Raw genomic sequence first — 22,597 nt, forward strand, 5'->3', positions numbered from 1 at the left:
ACCTCCAGGTATATTTGTTTATAAATAGTTAAAGTCAGTAGAACTATTGAACACAACAATAAAGTTTGGTGGAATAAAGAAGTCCTTGCTTCCTATAAAAAATAACAAAAGCTCAGTGTACCACAGCAATATGTTTTTCTTAACACAATTCCTAGAATTTTATTGTTTATGATAAGAATATACTACTCTCAGTTCATTTATGAAGTCAGCTAACCAGTGGCCATGAGAAAAATAGTAGCATACACAATTTTAAGACTGAATTGCATTTGTTGATGATATGTGGGTGTTATTGAATATCAGAGACCAAAAACATACAGTTGAGCTAGGAAATATCAGTGGAATTTGGATTTCATGGTTGAGCCTAAAGGATCTTTCACAGCAGTCTCTTCCTCCTGCCTTGGTGATCTCCTTAAACTACGCGAAAATTTAAGCAACATGCATTTGATGGTGAGTAGTCTGAAAAATGAAGTGATTACAAGTTAGAATCTCCATCAGAAAGAAGACTGTGTGGAGTGCCCGGGTGGCTCAGCCAGTTGAGCATCTGTCTGTGGCTTGGGTCATGATTGCATCAGGCTCTCGCTCAGGGGGGAGCCTGCTTCTCCTTCTCCCTCTGCCTGCTGCTGTGCTTACTTGTGATCTCTCTCTCTCTGTGTCAAATCAAATAAATAAATAAAATCTTTAAAAAAAAAAGAAAGAAAGAAGACTGTGCAGGGACAGGTTGCCTTTAAGACATCAGGTGATGAATTGAGATCTTCCCTGATCCCAAGAGTGTACCTATTTATTTAGAGTTTACTTAGAACTAGAAGGATTCCTGGAGGTCACCTGGTCCTATTCCAATGCCTGGCTTTACAAATGGAAAATGTGGGGGCCAGTGCGGCAGACTGAGCAAGTTGCTTGGTGGCTCAGAGATAGAAATGAGGCTTGATGTGAGTTCTCCTGAGGCAGGTTCATCAGAGTGCAGAATTTGAACTTGGCAGAGAAAGTGGAAGTGTAGAGGACCACAAAGAGGAAGAGTTCTAAAATCTGAGTACAAACTAGGTCTAAGTCCTTGGCTGAAATATGCGAGATGTTCTTCTAACACTTGAGTGCAAGGGCGCTAGGCACTGTTGTACCTCGTGCATGCTGTCACTCATTTACTAGCTCACCTTGTGGATGGGGTGGGAAGCAGCCCGATCTGCAGCTCTGTCAGCTCCTGTCAGGTTCCTTCAGCTTCTCTAACTCCTCATCCAAGCTTATCATGAGATGCAGAAGCAGGAAACAGGCATAAACTGACCAGTGAGCTCCCATAATTACAGTCAGATCTCTTAGATAAATTGCATATTCCCTATCATTCCTAGTGGTTCTTATGGCTGTTTTTTAAATCATACCCTGACTGATACACCATTCAAAAGGAAGGAATAAGAAAGCTGGAATGACTATATTAATGTTAGATGAAATAAACTGTAAGTCAAAGAGAATCACTAGAGACGAGGATGGATAATTCATTATGGCAACAGGGTTATTACCACAGGATGAAGCAACAATTATAAATGTGGGCTCATATAATAACAGAGTTATGAAATACACAAAACAAAATGGCAGAACTAAAAGGAGAAATGAACTACTCCACAATTATAGTTGGAGATTTCCGTACTCCCATTTAAGTATTAATAAAAAAAAAAACCCCAAAACAGTAAAGATATGAAAGACTTCACTAATACTATTAACCAACTGGACCTAGTTGACATTTATTCCATCTAATATGAGTGGAATGTACATTTTTTTTTCAAGGACACATGGAACATTTACTAAGATAAACCATACATTGGGCCATAAAACGTCTCAATAAAGATTATTAAAGATTGAAACAGTACATATTATGTTTTGTTTTGTATTACGTATCACAACAGAATTAAATTAGCAATCAATAGTGGAATGATCTCTGGAATATCTCCCAAATATTTAGAAATTAAACAAACACTTCTAAATAACCTACGGGTCTAGGAAACAATTTCAAGAGAAATGAGAAAATATTTTAAACAGAGTAAAAATGAAAACACAACTTTTAAAATTAGTGAGATGCAGTTAAATCAGTGCTTAAAGGAAAATATACACCTTTAAATGCTTATGTTAGAAAAGCAAAATGTTCTCAAATCAATAATCTAAATTTCCACTTTAAAAAAGCTAGAAACAGATGAGCAAATTAAACCCAAAGTGAGTAGAAAGTGGGAAATAATGAAGAGTGGAAATTGATGAAACTGAAAACAAAAAACAAGACAAAACAATTAAAACCAAAAGTTTGTTTTTTGAAAATATCAATAAATTTAATAAGCTTCTACCTAGACTGATCAAGAAAGAAGAGAGAAGACAAAATGTACTGATACCATGGTGAGTGAGACAAGAGGCATCACTAAAGATCCTATAGGTTTTGAGAAAACAATAAGGAATTATTTTTTTTTAAAGATTTTATTTATTTATTTGACAGAGATAGAGACAGGCAGCAAGAGAGGGAACACAAGCAGGGGGAGTGGGAGAGAGAAGCAGGCTCATAGCGGAGGAGCCTGATGTGGGGCTCGATCCCATAACGCCGGGATCACGCCCTGAGCCGAAGGCAGACGCTCAACCGCTGTGCCACCCAGGCGCCCCAACAATAAGGAATTATTATGAAGGACTTTACCCCAACGAATGTGACAACTTAGATGAAATGTACAATTCCTTGAAAGACAGATTACCAAAATGAACTCAAGAAGAAATCAAAACATGAACAAAAAAATTATAAGATTCTAGACATTCATGACTTTACTGGTAAAGCCTACTAAAGATTTAAGGAAGAAATAATACCAATTCTACAGAAAGTCTTTCTAAAAATACAGGAAGACGGAACGCTTCCAAGTTATTTTATGAAGGCAGAATTACCCTGATATCAATGCCAGACAAAAACATCAGAGGAAAAAAAGAACATATGAGCCAATATCAGGAATGAACATATAAGCAAAACTCCTTAATTTGTTAAGAAAATGCAACGTTGGTTTATTATTAGAAAATTAGTCACTATGAATCATGGTATTAACAGAATAAGAAGACCATATGATCATCTCAATTGAGGCAGGAAAAGCATTTGATAAAATTTGATTCCTGAAAACTCTGAAACCAGAAAGACAATAAAACTTCCCCAAACCGATAAAGAGAATTTAGGAAAAACCTACAGCTAATATCATACTTAATGATAAAATAGTGAACACCTCCCTCTGAGATCAGGAGTGGTCAAAGGATGTCCATTCTTACTATTTCTATTCAACATTATCCTGGAAATCCAAGCAAGTGCAGTCAGGTACACACACGTGTGTGCGCGTGCACACACCCACCCACACACAAGTATACAGATTGGAAAGGAAAAAGTAAAACCATTTTAACACTCAGAATACATGATTGTGTATATAGAAAATGATTCCTAAGGAATCTCCAAAAAGATCCCAGGACTAATCAGTGATTTTAGTAAGATCCCAAAGTAAAAGGTCAGTATAAGAGTCAATGACATTTGTATGTACTAGCAATGAACAATTAGAAGATGAAATTTTAAAATATCATTTGCAGTAGTATAAAAAGTATAAAGTATTTAGGGATAAATTTAATCAAACATGTGCAAGACCTGTACATTACAAAATACTGATGAGATAAATATTCAAACACAAAGAAAAGGCAAGATATAATATGTGCATGGATTGGAAGAGTTAATATTGTGAGGAAGTCAGTGTTCCCCAAATTGATCAACAAACTGAACAAAATTTTGATCAAACTCCTAGCAGGTTCTTTTTTGTAGAAACTGACAAGCTGATTCCCAAGTCTATATGGAAATTCAAAGGACCTAGAATAGCCAAAATTATAATTAATAAAAATTGGAGGATAAACACTACCTGATCTCTCTAGTATAAGGTCATAGTAATCAAGACAGTATGGTATTGGCATAAGGGTAGACAGACAGACCAAGACTCTTATTTATATGGTTAATTGTTTTTGCATAAAGGGAACAAGGTAATTCAATATGAACTTTTGGTCCTTTTAATACCTGGTGCTGGAACAACTGGATTGTCCTATAGAAAAAAACTAACCTCAGCCCTTCTCTCTTACCATATATAAAAATTAATGTAAAATAGGCCATAGACTTAACTGGCCTTAAAACTATAAAACTTCTGTAAGTTAACATTAGAGGAAAAACTTTGTGAACTTTGGTAGAAAAAAAAAGATTTCTTAAAAAGGAAAAAGGAAACCCGAATGAAAGAAAGAAACCCTTTTGCTCTTCATCAAAATTAAGAAAATGGAAAGGTAAGCCACGGCCTGGGAAGATATATTTGTAAAACATATCTTTCAAGGGGGTGGTGTTCAGAATATATGAAGAACTCTTCCAACTCAATAAATAAAAAAATAAAAAGATAAACCAATTTACTTTAAAAGAGAGCAAAAGATCTGAACAGACATGTCACCAAAGGAGACTTTCAGGTGGCCAACAGGCAAATGAAAAGATGCTCAGGGAAGCAAATGAAAACCAAAATGAGATACCACTTATCAACGATTTGAATGGCTAAACAACTCCTGACCATACCAAGGATTAGAAAGGACACAGAGCAAATGGAACTTTCATGTATCACTGGCAAAAGTAGAAAACGGTGTAGCCACTTTGGAAAACAGGCAGTTTCACTGAGGTTGAACATAGACTTAACAAATTATTCTAACACCTCTTCTGGATATCTACTCAAGAGAAATGACATATGTCTACACAATGAGCTGTAGGTGAATGTTTGCAGCAGCATTATTCATGATAGCCCCAAACTAGAAACAACTCAAATGTCCATCATATAGTTAAATACATTGTGGTTTATTCATTCGATGGAGTATTACTCAGGGATGAAAAGGAAGCAGCTATTGATATACAAAACAACATGGACAAATCTCAAACACACGCTAAACAAAAGAAGCCAGACGCAGAAGACTACAGGCTGCACGGTCCTAGGGGGATGGGCTGCAGCAGAGCCCAGGGAACGTTTGGAGGGATGAAATGTTCTGTGTCGTGATGGTGGTGGAGTTTATGTGACTGTGTACGTTTGCCCAAACTCATCCAACTGTGCATTTTACATGAGTGAATTATCCTGTATGTAAGTCATACTCCCTAAATGTGTCCAGAAAAAGCAAGAATAATTTCTGTACCAATAGAAACTTTAAGCAAGATATTTGCAAAAACTGACATGCTCTCCTCCCTTGTACATACACAGTCTATCACTTGGGAAGTGATCAGCTGATTCTTGCTTAAGATAAGAGACACTCGTCAGAGTTGATTAATCCTGATGTTCTGTGGGGTCTCAGGGGGCTTTTATTGCGGATCGCCCACAGCCCTGTGCAGCCGTGGTGGCTCTCTTTTCCCTCTCTCCTCCGATTGCTGCAAACCTCTGAGACCTTGGCTTAGAATGAGTTGTACACCTGCATCCCTTCCCTCTTGTCTAGAATACCTGCAGGCAGGACCAACCAATGAGACTATTTTCTTTTAGCAGCTTACCAAGGGGCATTTGAACTTCCCCAGTACTTGATTTCACTGCCAAGTCCTCTTTGTCTGCTCAAATCCCTAATGCTTCCATTTCCACTTACTCCTTTTCTTTTCTTCCCTGAAAGGCAACGAAGCACAGCTCATAACCATCTTCTGTAAAATAACCTTTCATACCCTTTAGGAGAATCATTCAATCATACTCCATCCTTGCACACTGAGACAAGTGTTCCTAATGGTCTGTGCCTCTCGTGTTCCCTGTATCTCTCCAGAGAAGGGCCTCCTGGGCCTCTGGTTGAGAGCATGCTGGGAGAAAAGGCACTGTCTTCCAGGAGCCTAGGATCTTGTGCTCCAGGAAGTAGGGAGTAGGATCTGCTACTCATTCATTGTGTGACTTTGCAGCAAGTGACTTCTCTGAGGTTCAGTCTCCTCATCTGATTATTGGCTGTCATAATATCTATGAAAAGCACCGACCAAGAGCAGATGGCCACTGATTCACCCCCCTCCGCCCTCGCTCTCCAATCCAGAAACCTGCAAACTTCCCTTGTCCCTTGGAAAGTGCTATGACTGAGCTCTGCTTATCTAGGTGATTAAGGTATTGCTTAGACACTGTATTTTTGAAAATTAATGAAGCATGGTAATAATACCTAGTATTGATATAGTCTTTTATTCTGTTATCTTAATTATGCTTTATGAAGCTACTATAAAACTGTTTAGTAAGATTACTGTGAATTAATTAATATTTATTATACTCTTGGAAGCAAAGTAGGGCCTTTACATTAATCAGGTACAGGGGATGAAAGAACATTCTTCCCGAATTTGCAGGATCCAGTGCCATGGATGCTGTGGATCTGCAGCTAAATTAACCCTCCATTTTCAGCCAGCACTGCTGAAATCAGCAGGGACCCCCTGTAAGAGAGCTGGCGTGAACTAAGAACTGAGAAGAAAGAAGTCATTGAGGACTGTAGCCCATTGCAAAGGACAGGGCTCCAGAGAATGCCTGTAGAAGGACCAGAGCTGTCCTTTTTCTTTTTTGTCCCCTTACTTGGCTTTCCTTTTTGTCACCAACTGTCTGATTGGTGGTCTGTCATCAGCATATACCTGTTCTTTCAGGGGAAGGGATTGCAGGGGGCCTCAGAGGCAGGGAGGGAGGGAAAGAGGGCAAGCACTGGGCCAAATGCAGTTCCTGACTTATTGAACAAACTCTGATTTTATACTGCAGCCATATTGCGTTTGCCTGGTTGTGTTTTTTTTTAACGTGGGCTGGTGGTTTCCGCAATTTGGTGACTTAATAAGTGACTAGAAATATTTGGTGTCAGTACATGCTTTAACTCCTAGATGCCTTGGATAAAGCATGAACATGCTTTACATACAGCCTCCTTCCTGCTTATTATCATCACAGATTTTCTGTTCAAGTTTATTTCCACATTGGTTCACATTTAATTGTCTAATGGAATATCTTCACCAATTGAGAGAAAGAGAGATTGGTTTTCCTACAACTAAAAGTTTACCCTGGGCCCAGAATAGACACGTGTGGGTGTGTGTGTGTACTCATGGGCACACGTAAATCATAGAGAAATATTTACATAGAACCATATGTACAAACCATATTTGTAGGATTTGTTTAGGTGTTGGAATTTACCTACAGCGTGGCATCGGGAAAGGCATACAACATTTAGTAGAACAGTCCCAAAAGCAAATCCCGGCTCTAGCACCTCACTGGCTGTGAGGCATCAGGTAGTGAATGTGGGCGCTCGCTGCCTCAGTTTCCCCACCTTTAAAGCGAGGACAATAATGCAACAATAATAATCGCAGCCGTCCCACCAAAATTTCTTATTATATTTTCCAGGCACACAAACCAGGCATTTGAAAGTGTTTTGTAAACTGTGAAATTCTGCCCGAGGCTAGTTATTGCTTCTAGATTTTAGGGGATTTGGATATCCAGATTCTCAGACTGACATTGAATTTGGTACAACCTGAATACAAAATTTCTCTAATGATTTAAAAAAAAAAAGACATCCCATACTCTTCCATGGGTTTCCACCTCATACCCATTAGAATGGCTACTATAAAACTAAAAAAAAAAGCAACAACAAAAACCATCCTAGAAAACTACAAGAATTGGTGAGAATGTGGACAAATCAGAACCCTTGTGCATCGGCTGGTGGGAATATAAAATGGTGCAGCCGCTAGAGAAAACAGTATAGGGGTTTAAAAAAAAATTAAACATAGCATTACCATAGGATCCCGCGATTCCAATTCTGGGTATTTACTCAAAGGAATTGAAAGCAAGGACTTGAACAGATATTTGTAAACCAAGGATCTTAGCAGCAGTATTCACAATGGCAGAAATGTGGAAACAACCCGTGTCCACCGGTGAATCAATGGGTAAACAAAATGTTACCTGTATATGTGATGGAATATTATTCAGCCTTAGAAAGCAATGAAATTCTGACACCAGCTACAATGTGAAAGAAACTTGAGGATATTTTGCTAAGTGAAATAAGAAGACGCAAAAGGACAAAGATTGTGATTTCACTTTTCATCAAGACGGATAGTAGACAGAGGCCACCAGGAACCGGGGAAGAGGAATAGAGGGTGATTCAGTGGGTACAGAGTTTCGGCTGGGGAGAATGCAAAGGTTCTGGAAATGGATAGTGTACCACAATGTGAATGTACTTAGTGCCACTGAACTGTACGATTAAAATTGGTTAAAAAGGTTAATTTTGCGTTATGAGTATTTTATCACAGTAGAAAGAAATTTCCATGCTCCCCCCCCCACCTCCATCTACCACTTTGATTTAACTATTAGTCTTTTAGATACCAAATTTCAGTTACCCAGCTCAAGCTGGTTGACAAAACTTCCTGGAGTGTGACCTTGGCTTCTAACCCCACCCCCCAGGAAGGTGTGAAATGCTTTCGCTCAGCTGCGGTAGCTCTTCTCTTAAAGCATAACCATGGTTTCAAGTTTGCTGATATACGTATATACACCCCATTCCTTAGTGTTTTCTGTACCTATTGCACACCTTTTTTAAAGGGGTTCATTTTATTTTTGCGTTGGCGGGTTTGGTTTTGTTGGGGCGGTGGCAACTTTTGTTTTGTTTTGTGTGTCCCCCAAGCTTTGCCTCCTCGCACAGCCTGAGCCCACACTTTGCACTTCTGGTCATGCCTTCGCGTTGCTCCCTGTACTGACTTGTACTGACTGCCGGTGCCTCTCAGCTCATTTATCATGCATCAATGAAAACGCAACCCTTCACCTGCACCTTCAGTGCAGACAACCTCAGACCTGTCTGGTTTCCTTCGAAGGCACTTCTAACTTTAAACTCAGCGGCCGTGCCATGTCTGGGTTTTTTACCCTCCTCTCCTCTCCCACGACGGAAGGCTCTGTCTGCTGCAATCAAGACCTCTTCTATGATATTCCACCAATAGATCCCTATCTGCCTTCGGTGACAGCATTTTCTCATTCCTGGGGACATTTCCCTCCATTTCTGCATTTGGCGAGGACTCAGTGCTCTCCCAATGCTGCTCACTCAGAGGGACACCTGCTACCTGTGTTCAGCACCTCTCGGCTCCTTCCCTTGCCAAGATGTATCTCGGCCTTACATTCCACCTGTTTCTCTAGGTCATTGTCATCTCCCCTTTTGGTGCTGACCCTTTGCATAAAATTTCTAAGTAGGAAATTGGAAATTTGAGAATGTTTTCTATGTTCTTCTTTTGCAAATGACTTGGTAGCATGCAGAGCATCTGACTCCAAAGAAAATCTCTGAATTTTATGATGGTTTTCCTCCATTGTGGGCTAAATTCACCGTCTTTTCATCACCTTGGCATTTAATCATGTTAGCCTTACTATCCCGTGAGATGAACTCAGTCTCTGCCTTACCTTATTGTCCCTAGTCTCCAGCAGGCTTCATGGGACAGTGGGTTTGAACGTGGCCCTGCAGGGGATAGCTCAGCACACCAGTTCAAAACGTGGCTGCGAGCCAGATGTGGGAGTTTGGACCCTACATCCACTCCTTGCTGGGTATTTGTTAGCTCTGTGAACTCAGGCAGGTAACTCAAATTTGTGAGCCTCTGTTTGCTTGTCTGTACCATGAAAGGTCTTTACAGTATCTCACTTGCTGTAGGAATTGATGAGATCTCATGTGTGAGTGCTTGGCACCATGGCCCCTACCACGGCCTACCATGGCAATCATTCAATCATTCAATGTCTGGACTGCATGTTCCCTCTCGGGGCAGGACCTTGCCTCCCCCACTGAATCCCTGGGCCTGCACCCCACCTGGCTGGCACAAAGCCAAGCACGGATGGAGGCAGGTAGGAGGATTAAGACAAGTGAAGCTCTATGGCTCCATGCTCGCCCAGGGAGACTCCAGCATGAGCGCCTAGAGCCTTCTCTAATGGCACCCTTCTTCCGGGTCGGCCGGGCCTCTCACGCCTGTGCCCGCAGTGGAAACACATACGCTCTTCCCTTCCAGCCTCCTCCCTTCAGTTCTGGCATGCTCCTCATCTTCAGAGATCCTCACCTTTCTTCCACACTTGGATGCCCTCATCCTTTTCTACAGTTTCATCCAGAGAAAACTTGCCTCGCCCTGCCCAATCCCCACTCCAGGCCAGGCTCTCCTGTGGCTTACCTCTTCTTTCACCTTTCCTTCGTCCCTCCCCAAGAAAGGAAATCTGTGGTCAGCCTTTTCTTTTCCTTTTTCTTTTCTTTCTTCTTTTCTTCCTTCCTTTCTTCCTCCCTCCCTCTCTTCCTCCCTTCCTGCTTCCTCTTTCTCTCCTTCTCTCTTTCTTTCTCTCCCTTCCTTCCTTCTTTCCTTCCTTCCTGCTTTCCTTTTCCTTTTTTTTTTTTTTTTAAGTAGTGCTTGCCTTCACTTGCATTGTTTGGGAATCACGTCAGCCTTTATAATGAAAGTCCTGTGCCTTGGACTATTGTAATCTGATTTTAATAACACAGGGGCTTCCGGTCTTGGAGGAAAGCCTTTTCCCACTTTAACATGTCTCAGCCACCACCCTTTCCGTTAAAGTCAGAGCAGAGCACAGGCTCTGGTGCTGGGCAGCCTGGGTTTGAATCTAGTTCTCCTCTTCTCCAGCTGTGTAACCTTGGGCAAGTTACCTAGCCTGTCTGTGTCTCGTCTGTACAGCAGGGGTAATAGCTTGTACACCTCACGGAGTCGTTGCGAGCATTGAACTAGATATGCCTGTAAAATGCTTCACGTGTGGAGTGTCGTAATGTTCCCAGTAAGTATTTTTATTAGACTCCTATCACTGGTAGCCAGTCTTTCCATGTTTTCTCATTTCTGCTTTTCTCTCAGGCCGAGTCACCCAGAAACTGCAGAGAGAAGTTGGGCTGGGTGGAGCTCGCTTCCAGTTCCTGCCCTGGTCTGCACCCACGTTCCTCTTGCCACGCTGCCTGTTTGCTCCCTCGGGCACTCCTACCGGTGCCAGAAGCACTGGGTGGAGGAGAGTCCGAAGACGCTTCTCTGGGCATCACTGGTAGGTGAAGCAACTGGTCTTAAACCTGTACTTCCTACTTTTGGGCCTCAAACAATGATCACCTTCAGTCACCTGACAAACCCTGGGAGCCAACCACAGGTGACACAGAGACGCTTCCCAGAACCCTGGGAGCATGGGGTGGTGACAAATACATAGAGCCCCAAAAATCCCTCGAGAGGGACAGCACCTGGGGCAGGTGTGTGCCCACTGGGCCGGGTGAGGTGGGGGTGGAGGCAGCAGAGGCCCTGAGGAAGTGGTGCGAGGGCCACACTTGGAATGAGGGGGTGCAGGTGAGGGCATTCCAGGCAGAGGGGACAACATCAACTAAGGAATAGAGGCAAAAATTATCTGATCCAAGGGAAGCCCAGAACCAGATGGAGTTGACTGTTACTGGATGTGAAGGCAAGAATGTGTGGCTCAACAGAAGTAGATCAGAACACTGGCTCAAGGGTTGATAAACTCCCCCTGAGAGTATAGCTCAATCCTCAGCCACAGGCTGGCTCCCTACGCCACCCCCCTCCCAAGTAAACTTTCTTCCCCAAACTGCTGGCCTCTTCTCAGGGGCAGAGCCTGCCTAGGCATCAACCACACAGGTGAGCAGAATTGGTTTGAGTAGGAGACAGAACCAGAGGGGGGCTCTCTCCGCTCCCCAGTCCCCCTTTCTGCTTCCCCACTGCCCACCGCCCAGAAGTGACTGCTGTTGGGGAACTTGTAGAGGGGAGAAGTGGGCTCCTAAAATGATGTGACCCACCAATACCTGCTGGGCTCCACTCTGTCCTCCCCGGGTGCAAAGGGAGCCCAGGGTTTACCCCTCTGTACAAACTCTTTCTACAGCGGGAATCCCTGACTGCTCCTGCCAACCCCGAATCTTGCTGCCAAGGCCCGCTGTGTCTCAGGTGTAGGTATGCATGAGTAATGCTCCCGGGACTCACTTAAGAGTCAGAACTCTGTAAAGAAAACCAAAGGATGCACTGAAGTATCTTGAAGGCACCTAAGACTCACGATCCTTCTCCATAGCCAGGTGTTCTCTCAGTGTTGCCTTTTATAGCAAATGTTGTGCCAGCCAAGCACGTGGGAGTCACTCTTAACATTTCCTCCCCCCCCACCTCCACTACCAGGCCCCGCCCATCTTACCTCCTAAATGTCTTCAGTCCATGTGCATCTCCCCCTCTTCCTACCACCCTCCAAGTCCCAGCCACCACTACGTCTTTCCTGGACTTCTAAGAAAGCTCCTAACCGGGCATCCACCTCTCATCTTGAACCCTGCCAATCCATAACCCAGCCCAAGGCCAGGGTGATTGTTTTCCAACAAGAAATCTGGTCATGTCTCCAGCACTCATTCCCCTCTCTGGCTTCTGTCTGCTCCCAGGACAAAGACTCAAGTTCTCACCACAACCAATCGTGTTGTGTGATGCCAGCCTCCTGGTTCCACCCATCCCCATACTGTCTTCCTCTGCCCCCCCCACCCCGCCCCCAGTCCTCCCGGGCCTTTGCACATCTTCTACTGGGAGATTCTGCACATCCACGTTCACCCCAGTGCATCCTTCAGAACTGCGCTGTCCCAGCATTTCCGTAGGGAAGCCTCCCCTCGCACTCACAGTGGCCTTGGGTACCTGGTCAGTCAGTCACATGTTCTCAGGGCCCACTGTTCCTGTTGAGCCCGTACCATGCTGTGTCACACCTTGGTCTCTGAAACTGTTGCCATCATTCTGTCTCTGCCACCAGCTCAGAGTTTCCCTGAGGAATGTTTTCGCTCACTCTGGTCCCTCCAGGGTCTAGGACAGTAGTAGAAACACAATATAAATTAATGAATTCCTCATTATTAATTTAGAGGCCATCAAGCAAAGACCCACCAGTGGGCTCCTTAAGTGTGGAATTTAATGCCAAATTCTTATGTAATTTTAAACAGCTCTTTTACTAAAATTTGGGGAGAAACACCATAATGAGAGCCACACGGGGGGTACGTTTTACATACATGTGCACATGGGGAGATGTAAAATGACATTTTCTGCCCAAATTCCCAGACTATTAATATTAACCCAAGGTTAAAACTAAAAGCCCCTTCTTCCATGAGTGGCACTGAACTAGGAGGCAGTGCATGAGGGTGTGGTGTCCCCTCAGAGGCCTCTGAGCTTCTTGTGACTTTGGAAGAGGAGAAGAAAACTTCTCAAAGCAGGCAAGAATGAAACAGAAATGTGTTTGCAGCAACTGCTCTGACAAATTCATCTGCGGTTCTAAGACGGTGCGGTACAGACACAGAATCAGTCGTATCTATCATTAAGGTGTTAATGAGAAAACATCATACACGTATCACCTGAAAGCTGCAATGGAAAGCATCACTGTATCAGTGGAAGAGGCGAGCAATGGAGTAATCAACATCAACAAAATCTATTGTTCCCAGGTTGCAAAATTGAGGGATTATTTCCACTGCAAGTCAGAATGAAACCTGTTTACATTTGTCAGCAAAATGATCACATTTTACACCATTAACATTTGGCAAGACGGAGCACCCTCCATTAGCTAATCTGCAGATGCCCCAACCACGGATTCAGGAAAACAAAGAGCAGCACGATGCTGACTCGTCCCCACTGAGCCAAAACGATGAGCTAAGGCTGCATCTGGGTTACAACTCAGGTAAGACAGCGGCATGGTGGGGAAATGGAATGGTTCATTAAAACAATTCAGGATCTGGTGACTGCTGGGAAAAATGTCACCAGGATGCATTAAATGTCAGGAGGAACTCAGGCGGGGACCACTGGCACATTAAGATATGCTTGGGGTAGCCGTAAAAGACTCAGGACATAGCAGTAAATAAAATAAACACCTCTCATTAACTTACATCTCAAGGATGGTGAGCGGGCGCCATGTATTGGGCTCCAGTGTCCTCTCCTGAGCACCCAGTGCTGAATGCTGGGTCCTGGGACCCCTCCTCATTTCCCAGCCTGGCTTTTTCTTGGGGATGGCCACTCAAAATGTCTTTGAGTTTCAGTCCATCTTGGTGGAATCTAGCAGATGGCTTTCCCAGCGGTCCTAGACTCAAAATTCACCAGATGTCTGGGAACTAAGGTCTGGTTCACAGGTACCACCTACCCCTTGGCTGTTGGATAGTCTCTCCAGGGAGAGAAGCCCTCATAAGATGTTGCAAAACAAAACTTGTGGCATGAGGCTGGCTGTAGCCGAACATCAAGCAGTGAAACCCCACACGTAGAGGGTGTTCCCAATGACTTGGGGGAAATTATCCAATAGATCCATGAATGGTACCAAGACTGAATGCTAGCCATCAGTCCCCCAGTCTTCCTGGATAAATGGATTTCTTGAGTCTTATAAATATGAATCTAAGAAAATATTTTGAAATATAAACACCATAAGACTTATTAAGAGAGAATCATACTTTGGAATTGGTACTGACACATAGTGGGTGCTCAAGGCTTTATTGAATGAATGAACGAGTGAATGAATGAATGAATGAATGAATCTTGACCCCAAGAACAGGCATGTTCCATGGAGTCAAGTAAAGCATTCCATCTTAATACTCAAACTGTCCTTCTTTGCAGAAATATGACAAAAGCCAATCCACACGAAGCAAATAAATGCAGGGCTCTGGGGGCAGAGCTGTCGCAAGCATTTGTTTTGTGCATGAAGATTAGTGGTTGTGGACACTGAGGTTCGTCGGGTCGGTGTAATGACTCTGTCAACAAACACCGCCATTTCATATGCACCAGTGGAACAGCTTCCAATTGTCATGACTGGGCCAAAATCCAGTTGGAGTCTTCTAGCCCAGAAGACTACTCTAACGTACTTTCCCAGTGTGGCCCCTAGTACTAGGATAAAACACCAGATTGACCTGAGCTCCAGCCAGTGGCAACACTAGTTTTCTATTTGTACGGCACTTTGAAAAAGCACTTCTATCCTCTATTTTGTTTCCACACAAAGTGTCTCTGGGAGGAGAGTGGGACAGACCTTGTCCTCTCTTGTGAAGATGGAAATCCAATACTCTAGGAAGCTCCACAGCTTGGCCTGGGGGGGCTTGGGGGGCACGGGGGAGGTGGGCAGAAGACCCCACTCTTCGCCTTGGCTCTGGCTGAACCTAGCAGGAGACCCAGTTCCCAGCTGGAACTGTCCCACCAGGACACCAAATTCTTCCCACTTTTGACCACTTGTCCGAATATTCTCTCTGCCTAGAAAATCAGTCTTCTCCCCACCCCATCCCCATATTCTGCAGGTAGAGAACATCACATCTCAGCTTAAGCAAACTTTTCAGAGAGGGACCCCATTCAAATTTGTCCTACTCTTCCTGTTCTTCTCAGGCCTTAGAGAACTTTGCAATGACATATTTATCTCTGTGTATGTTTATTATGGTCTGCCTACCTCAGTAGCCCTGATCTTCATGTGGGACAGAGACCCTTTCTGGACTGTTCCCTGCTATAACCTACTTCGTTGTCGGCATCACCTGCACTGTGTCTGTTATTAAGTTCCATTTCTGGACCCCAAACCCAGCCTTCTGTACTCCTCCTTCAGAGATGGGGGCTGAGTCTCTGCAAACATAAATCCCCTCTGCCAGCTGCTCCCAGTAGGGTACGGAGAGGCAGCCTGGGCAGGCGGCAGGACCAGGGAGGAGGGATTTGCTACTTTCTTTTTGCTGGCTCTTCCTGCCAGAGTTTCCCTAGCAGTTTTCAGGGTTTTTTTCTTTCCATCTGCTCATTGTGATCCTCGTAAGCCCTCACTCCCCAACTCAGAGGCATAGGTCCCAGCTCTTCAGGGTATCCCTGCCAAGGGCATAGGTCATATAATATCTAATATGTTGTATATTATATAGTGTACGTCATATGGTATATATTATATAATATTATATATAATTATGTATTATATAATAGTAAATGTAAACATATATAATATACGATATATAGTATGTACCATATGATGTACACTATATTATACATATATATGCTACATATATAATAATCTCAATGTTCCTCCAGTCCTGGCTGGGAGGTGGCTGCTTTTAACAGCTTCTGTTTATGTTCCCCTTTCGCTTCCGTTCTCCAGTGCTTGTTCGGACAGTTTCTCATACTAAATTCTCTCTGTTAAAATTACTGATGTCGCTTCTGTTTACTTGACTAGGTCCCTGCTGAGACAACTGCCCTAGTCATCATCATCACGGTTAACATTTACTGAGTGTTTACGACCCACCAAACACTGTTCATAGACTTTTACATGGATCCACCGAGCTCTCCGATACCGTGAGGTGCACAGAAGTTTCCTAGAAACTTACAGAAATGGAAAGACAGAGAGATGCAGTAAGTTACCCAAGATTTCACAGCCAATGAGAAGCTGAGCCAGCGTGCTTCTGGAGGAATGAATGAAGGATGAATGGCCCAGCCAAGGACTGCAGCCCTCCGTGTGGGCGAATGTCAGGGCACAACATTGTGCCGTGTTTGTCCTTGGGGCCACTTCTCCCAGCTCTCAGAGGCCTTTCCGTTTGCTTTGGTCTCCAGTCTGAATGTTTCCAGGCAGCGGATGTTCAGCTCATTCTTCGAGAGTGGCCTGAGCTGGACAAGGACACCGCCTTCCCTAAAGCTTATCTCACTCCCTGTCTTTGCCTGCCCTGGTCGTCAAACCCCATGGGAAGCGGTGAGCGCCAGCAGGCAGTAGAACTCTGGCTGGTACCTGCAGGGGTGTGGGTGTCCCTCAGGTAAGCCCCTATGCCGCCCTGCCTTCTGTCTCAAAGCACCCTAAAGGGCCACCGGAGAAGGCAGAGTGCTTCCTGAGGACATGCTTTGGGGAATGAAGCTTCAGAACTTCAGAGGATGCCTAACACGGAGAGGAGTTTCCCTTCTGGCGTGGTGGTTGTTATCAGGTTCCTTGCTGCACTCCGGCGGAGGGTGCTCGGGAATAGAAGAGGCTTTCTTCCACTCTGCAGGATAATTACTTCAATTTCCCTCACTCACATGGATGTTTAATTTTATAACATTGCTATTGGGCCCAGAAAAAATCCCCCCAGAGCCCATTATTAACATCCTGAAAATGGAAAGCGTAATCTCAGAACAAATAGCTAAAATAATATTGTGCCAGGGTTTTATTTTTGCCTTGTGAAGAGGGAACTCAAAGCAGTTGTTCTCTCTCTTTTTTTCTTCCGGAGTTTGGTGTGCTAGAACAAAGTGCTTTAGAAGCAAAGGAAATTGAACTGAAGGGGGCAGAAGGGGGTTGGCGGTGGAGACTGCATTCCTTTCCAGCCTTTGGGTCATTATCATGCCCTTCAGAGAGGGAACCCAGCCCCCCGCACCTTGCCTATGTGCTCCCGTGTGGTGGTTGGGACTGTGGATCCTCCCCCATCCCTTTTGCCTCTTGCATCTGCAAGCTCAGAACTTGGCAACTCAGCCAACCCTGCAAATAATCAACTTGTTTAGTTCACGGCACTCCCAGCCACCACCAGGCTGAGCACTTCACCCACATTAGAGAATTTTCTGGACCTTTGGGCTGGCCCATGGTTTGGGACCCATTTCTTGACACCCAGACTGAGAATTTGGATCAGCCTTACCCCAGGGCCAGAGGCAGCCCAGTTCACACACCACCCTAAAGACAATGACAGTGACTTTCCTGTCACCAGAGCCCTCTGGCTCTCTGTACTGAATGGGTACCAACGGGCTTCACACGCATTGCTTCGTGGGTCACCATGGATTTGCTGTTGGGCTTCCCCAGCCTTAGTTTGCCCTAGGAGCATGTGGGTGCTCGGTGTCCCGTCCTGCAGCCTTAGCCCCTCCATGCAGGACCCAGGGACTTGACGCATCACTGCCCTGCTGCAACCCCGGCTTGGCAGTCATCTCAAAATAATGCATTTATCAATTTACTGGTAGAGGAAGCTCTCACTCCGAGACTTATTCAGAAACACGTCTTAAAACCATCATCCAGGAATGTAATTTAAATTTTAAATAAATGCACTAAACAACGCAATGTGAGCAAGGCCATGATGTGGTGAGCTTAGGAGCTGTGCAGGGATCTTCTAAGGGTGTAGAAGGCTGGGCGCAGAAGACCTTCCTTGGGTGTGGAGGCCAAGAGAAAGAGTTGGGCTGACAGAATCACAGGACTAATGCGGATTCCTGTCATGGTGGTGTCTTCCGTGCCATATACTAATATGTTAGATGCCGAGTTAAAGAGTCCCCTCCAGAGAAACCCCCCTCCCTTCCCGCCACCTGCCCCCTCCTCCTGCTCTCCCCTCCCCAAAGCCTCTTCCACGCACGCTTCAAGCTTTATTTCATCCACTTAATGCACTCCGCTCTGTGCTCAGGTACTTAAAATCTCCCATTACTATCACTCTGGCTCTTTTACGGCTTTTTTTATTTGCTCTATCATTTCACAGTCCAGTTGTTCTTTTCGGTCAGGTGGACTATAAAATACTCCGATAACAAGTTCACACTAGGAGCCGACGCCGGGCTCCATCCATAATGACCGCAGACTCTTCTATGACTAGTGTGTCCCAAATCAGCTCCTTCAAAAAGCTGCATGTTCCCCTCCTACCCAAAGAACTCGTTGGTTTTCCACACTCTTCTGTGAGCTGCTCTGAGGATATCTCCTTTCACGTGAACAATTTTTCTTTTCAATAACCCGGCCTTTTTCACCCTTGCTTTTTAATTACCTCTCTTTCTCTAAAGGTATTCGAATCTATTGCTGGGCATTTAATATTTTTCTCTCCACACTGGCATTTGTAAATATGAAATCAAATCGGTGGTGTAGCTCGCTCTGTGGAATGTCTTCATTAGCATGCTACCTTTGTACCTTGACAGGCTCCGTACACAGGTGGGGAGGGACGGTGGCCAAGAGCATCGCCCCTGGGGTCCAATGGCCTGTGGCTCCACCTCACATCATCTGTTGGGTGACACTGAGCCTCTTTGAGCCTGTTTCCCATTCCATCTGTCAAATGGGAATAATAATAGCTCCTCCTGCCAGGATTATCCTGACGATAGAATGAGATGGCCTGTGTAAGCCCCTTGTACACGTAGGTATTACTACCATGGGTCAGATTGAAGCGTTTCTCTCCCCCAGGGGCACATCTCATAGAACAGTCCTCGCTGATCCTCTTCTTGTCCCCATCTCAACCAGGAGTGGCCCAGCAAAACCCACCATTGCTGCTGCCTGGTCCCAGGCCAAACCTGCACCAGCCAAATGCGGCTGGTCCTTGATAGTCATCCTCCACGTGAGGAAGTGTGGACGTTCACTCACTAATTCAGACCCCACATGACTTTTAGGCTGTGTCTCTTCATTTCATTAATCCAAATTTGCCGGAAGTTTATTTTCTAAAAAATCTCCGCAGTTCATAATATTAGTAGAAATCTAGTATCAACTAGACCAAATTCCAGAGTATTATTATTGCTATCTTTCTTTAACAATTTTTTAATTATAGGAGCACCTGGGTGGCTCAGTCGGTTGGGCGTCTGCCTTCGGCTCAGGTCATAATCTCAGGGTCCTGGGATCAAGCCCCGCTTCGGGCTCCTAGGGACCCTGCTTCTCCCTCTCCCTCTGCCCCCCCTTCCCACTTATGTTCTCTCTCACTCGCTCTGCTCTCCCTCAAATAAATAAATAAATAACCTTAAAAAAAACTTAAAAAAAATCATATACTAACTGTACACCAGGCTAAAGGCGAAGGTGAAGGGCAAGTACTCTTTACTTGTAAAACCTTGAAAGGTGGGTGTTATTTTCACCCATTTTACAGAAAAGGAAAAACTGAGGCCCAGAGAGACTGAAAGTCCTTGCAAGGTCACGAAGCTGGAAAGCAAGCAGCAAGATGGGATGCAGGCTTAACCTTGCCTACAGCCTACTACCTCCTGAATCTGCCATGCGGGAGAGGTCTGCATCTCTCTCCAGCCCCGATCCCTCCTGGTTTCACTTGGGCTGACCCCTCACTTCCCACAGCCGCCTGGAGTCCTGAGACCACGGGTCAGAATGTGCCAGTGGATCCGAGCAGAGCGTTGGAGAGCCTGGAGCACCAGCTCTGGGTATGAGGGGTGGAGTATTTATTATCTGCAATCATTCTTCACATCGAACTCCTGCCACCACTGATTATCAGCTGGAACGTAATATGGCTCTATCTAATGACAGCAGTACATACATATCACATAAATCTCATTTTGCATAAAATTTGGGAAATCTTTCCTCTCAACTCATCCAACTAAAAATAATAACCTAAAAGGGAAATGATTCTCTATTCCATCTTATTTTTCTCCCAGATATATAGTGTCCTTTCCTGACTAGATAGCACCTTGAAAATAATGAATGAATTTATCAGTAGAACGTGAAATCTACTTATTATCTCAGATAAGTATATTTACTTATAATGGACCCCCATCCATCTCCAAAAATTGTTTGAGGTGACTTACGGTAACAAATATACAGATGCCAAGATCATATGACAAGTAAAAAGAAATGTAAAGACTGTTGTTGTGGAGAGGAACATATGATATTCAGCCAGGTGAGAGACCCCCCAAAGTTTGAGGTCCGGTGGTGATGAATCATTACAGCGTTGATCATTACACCTGCCATTTGCTAGCACATACTCTGTCCCAGTTGTTTTATATATGCTGTTTCACTGAAGCCCTCCAACCAGCTTATGGCCTAGTGCCTCAACTTCCAAATGCTCTGACTGTGGGATTGGCTTACACAAGCTTCAGAAAATCCTCTGCACGCCCTGTCCCACATCCCAGAAACTCTCTCTTTCTAGACTCTACTTCTTGGACCACTTGTTCCTTCCTCTGCCTGTTTCTTGGGGCTAACCCATCCCCTGGGATCCCTTGTTTATCTTCTGCCCACTCCTCTGGCCTTGCCATTTTGGGGTCTGCCATACTTCCTGTTCTGGCCTGGTCCATGAAGCTACCATTGCCTCCTTTGGCCACAGAGCAGTTCTGTCTAGCACTTCTTCTGAACTATCCTAATTCTCAGCACCGAGACCACCCTCCCATTGGCCCCCATCACCCTGAATAGGCCTTGGTCTAGTCCTTAACCCACCAGCCAGCCATAGTCTACTCTTATGGACTCCATGTGTCTCCCCAAACCCTCAATTCATATGTTGGAATACTAACCCCCTATGGGATGGTATTAGGAGGAGGGGCCTTTGGGAGGTGATTAGGTCAGGAGGGTAAAGCCCTTAATGGGATTAGTGCCCTTGCAAAAGAGACCCCAGAGAGATCTCTCACCCTCTCAGCCATGTGAAGATACAACGAGAAAATGGCAGTCTGAAAGTTGGAAGAGGGTCTCACCGGAACCCAACTGTGCTAGCACCCTGATCTTGGACTTCAGCCTCCAGAACTGCAAGAAATAAATTTCTGGTTTTGTCTTTGCTTTTTTCAGAGATTTGTTTATTTTATTTGAGAGGGAGAGAGAGCATAGACGTACACACACAGGTGGGGGGTGGGGGGCAGAGGGAGAGGGCGAGAAAGAATCTCAAGCAGATACCCTGCTGAGCGCAGAGCCTGATGCAGGGCTCGATCCCACGACCCTGAGATCATGACCTGAACCAAAACCAAGAGTCAGACACTTAACTGACTGAGCCGCACAGACACCCCAGACTTCTGTGTTTTATAAACCACTCAGTCTATGGTGTTCTATTACAGCAGCTCCAGCTGACACACCGGCCAACCCTCCTCCTTTCCATGAGGCCACCAGCTCTCCACCGTTGCCCCTGGGGGACTTGCTTATTGGGAGATAAGGGAGCACAGATTGAAAAACTGAATGACTCACCAAGTGATGGAAATGCATAGATGACGGGCAGAAGCCATGGGCTCTACCTGGGAGGGCATAGGCCAAGATCACACTCCTGAACCCAAACCCAAGTCTGCCAGTCTCTAAGGTTTGGGCTCTTTTCTCTGCACCCTGGCCCCCTCGGCATGCTGTGACCTCATGGGCTGCAGACAGACCCATGCAGCTCCGGGTGTGTTGCACAGGTCCCCGTCCATCCAGGATCCCAGGGGGATGATGCCTCCTAAAGCCATGCAGAGTGGCAGCGCCATCCTCCCTTTGCCACCTCCACGCTTCATAAAGGCTCCCTGACAGCAGAAGTCTATAACCCCTGCCATTCCAGAAGGCTAGGCATGCCCCAGTGCACTAATTCCTACACAAGGACCTATCCGCTGAGGCAAAGCCAGCTGGTCCTCTGCGGAAGGCCACAGGGCTCAGAACAGAACCAACCCTGGCTCTCTACAAGTTTCAGAGCTGTCTCTGCCCCGGAAAGTGATGGAATATTCCCTGAGAGTCACACTTGGCTTCCTTATAATGCCCATTCAATACATTGTTTTGATGGAAACAACACAAATCCATTTTGTGAAAGCCAATGATATTTGCACCCAAGAATTCAATAATAGGACATGAAACTCAGGGAAAGAAATAATCAAATTGTCCATCCAGAGTGGAGTTAAAATTGTCATAAACATTGATCCTTCGTTGCAGGGAACAGAAATAATAAACAGTTCCTGAAATTGCATAGCTGCAGAGATTTCATTCTCTAATTGTCAAAAAGCATTAAACATCAACTATTTATTTTGCAGCAGAAGAAGCGAAAACAGACCTCAGTGCATCCCTTCACCAGAGGTTGTCCCTAATTGTCATGC

This window comes from Ailuropoda melanoleuca, chromosome 6, assembly GCF_002007445.2.
Source record: "Ailuropoda melanoleuca isolate Jingjing chromosome 6, ASM200744v2, whole genome shotgun sequence".
Taxonomy (NCBI): Eukaryota; Metazoa; Chordata; class Mammalia; order Carnivora; family Ursidae; genus Ailuropoda; species Ailuropoda melanoleuca.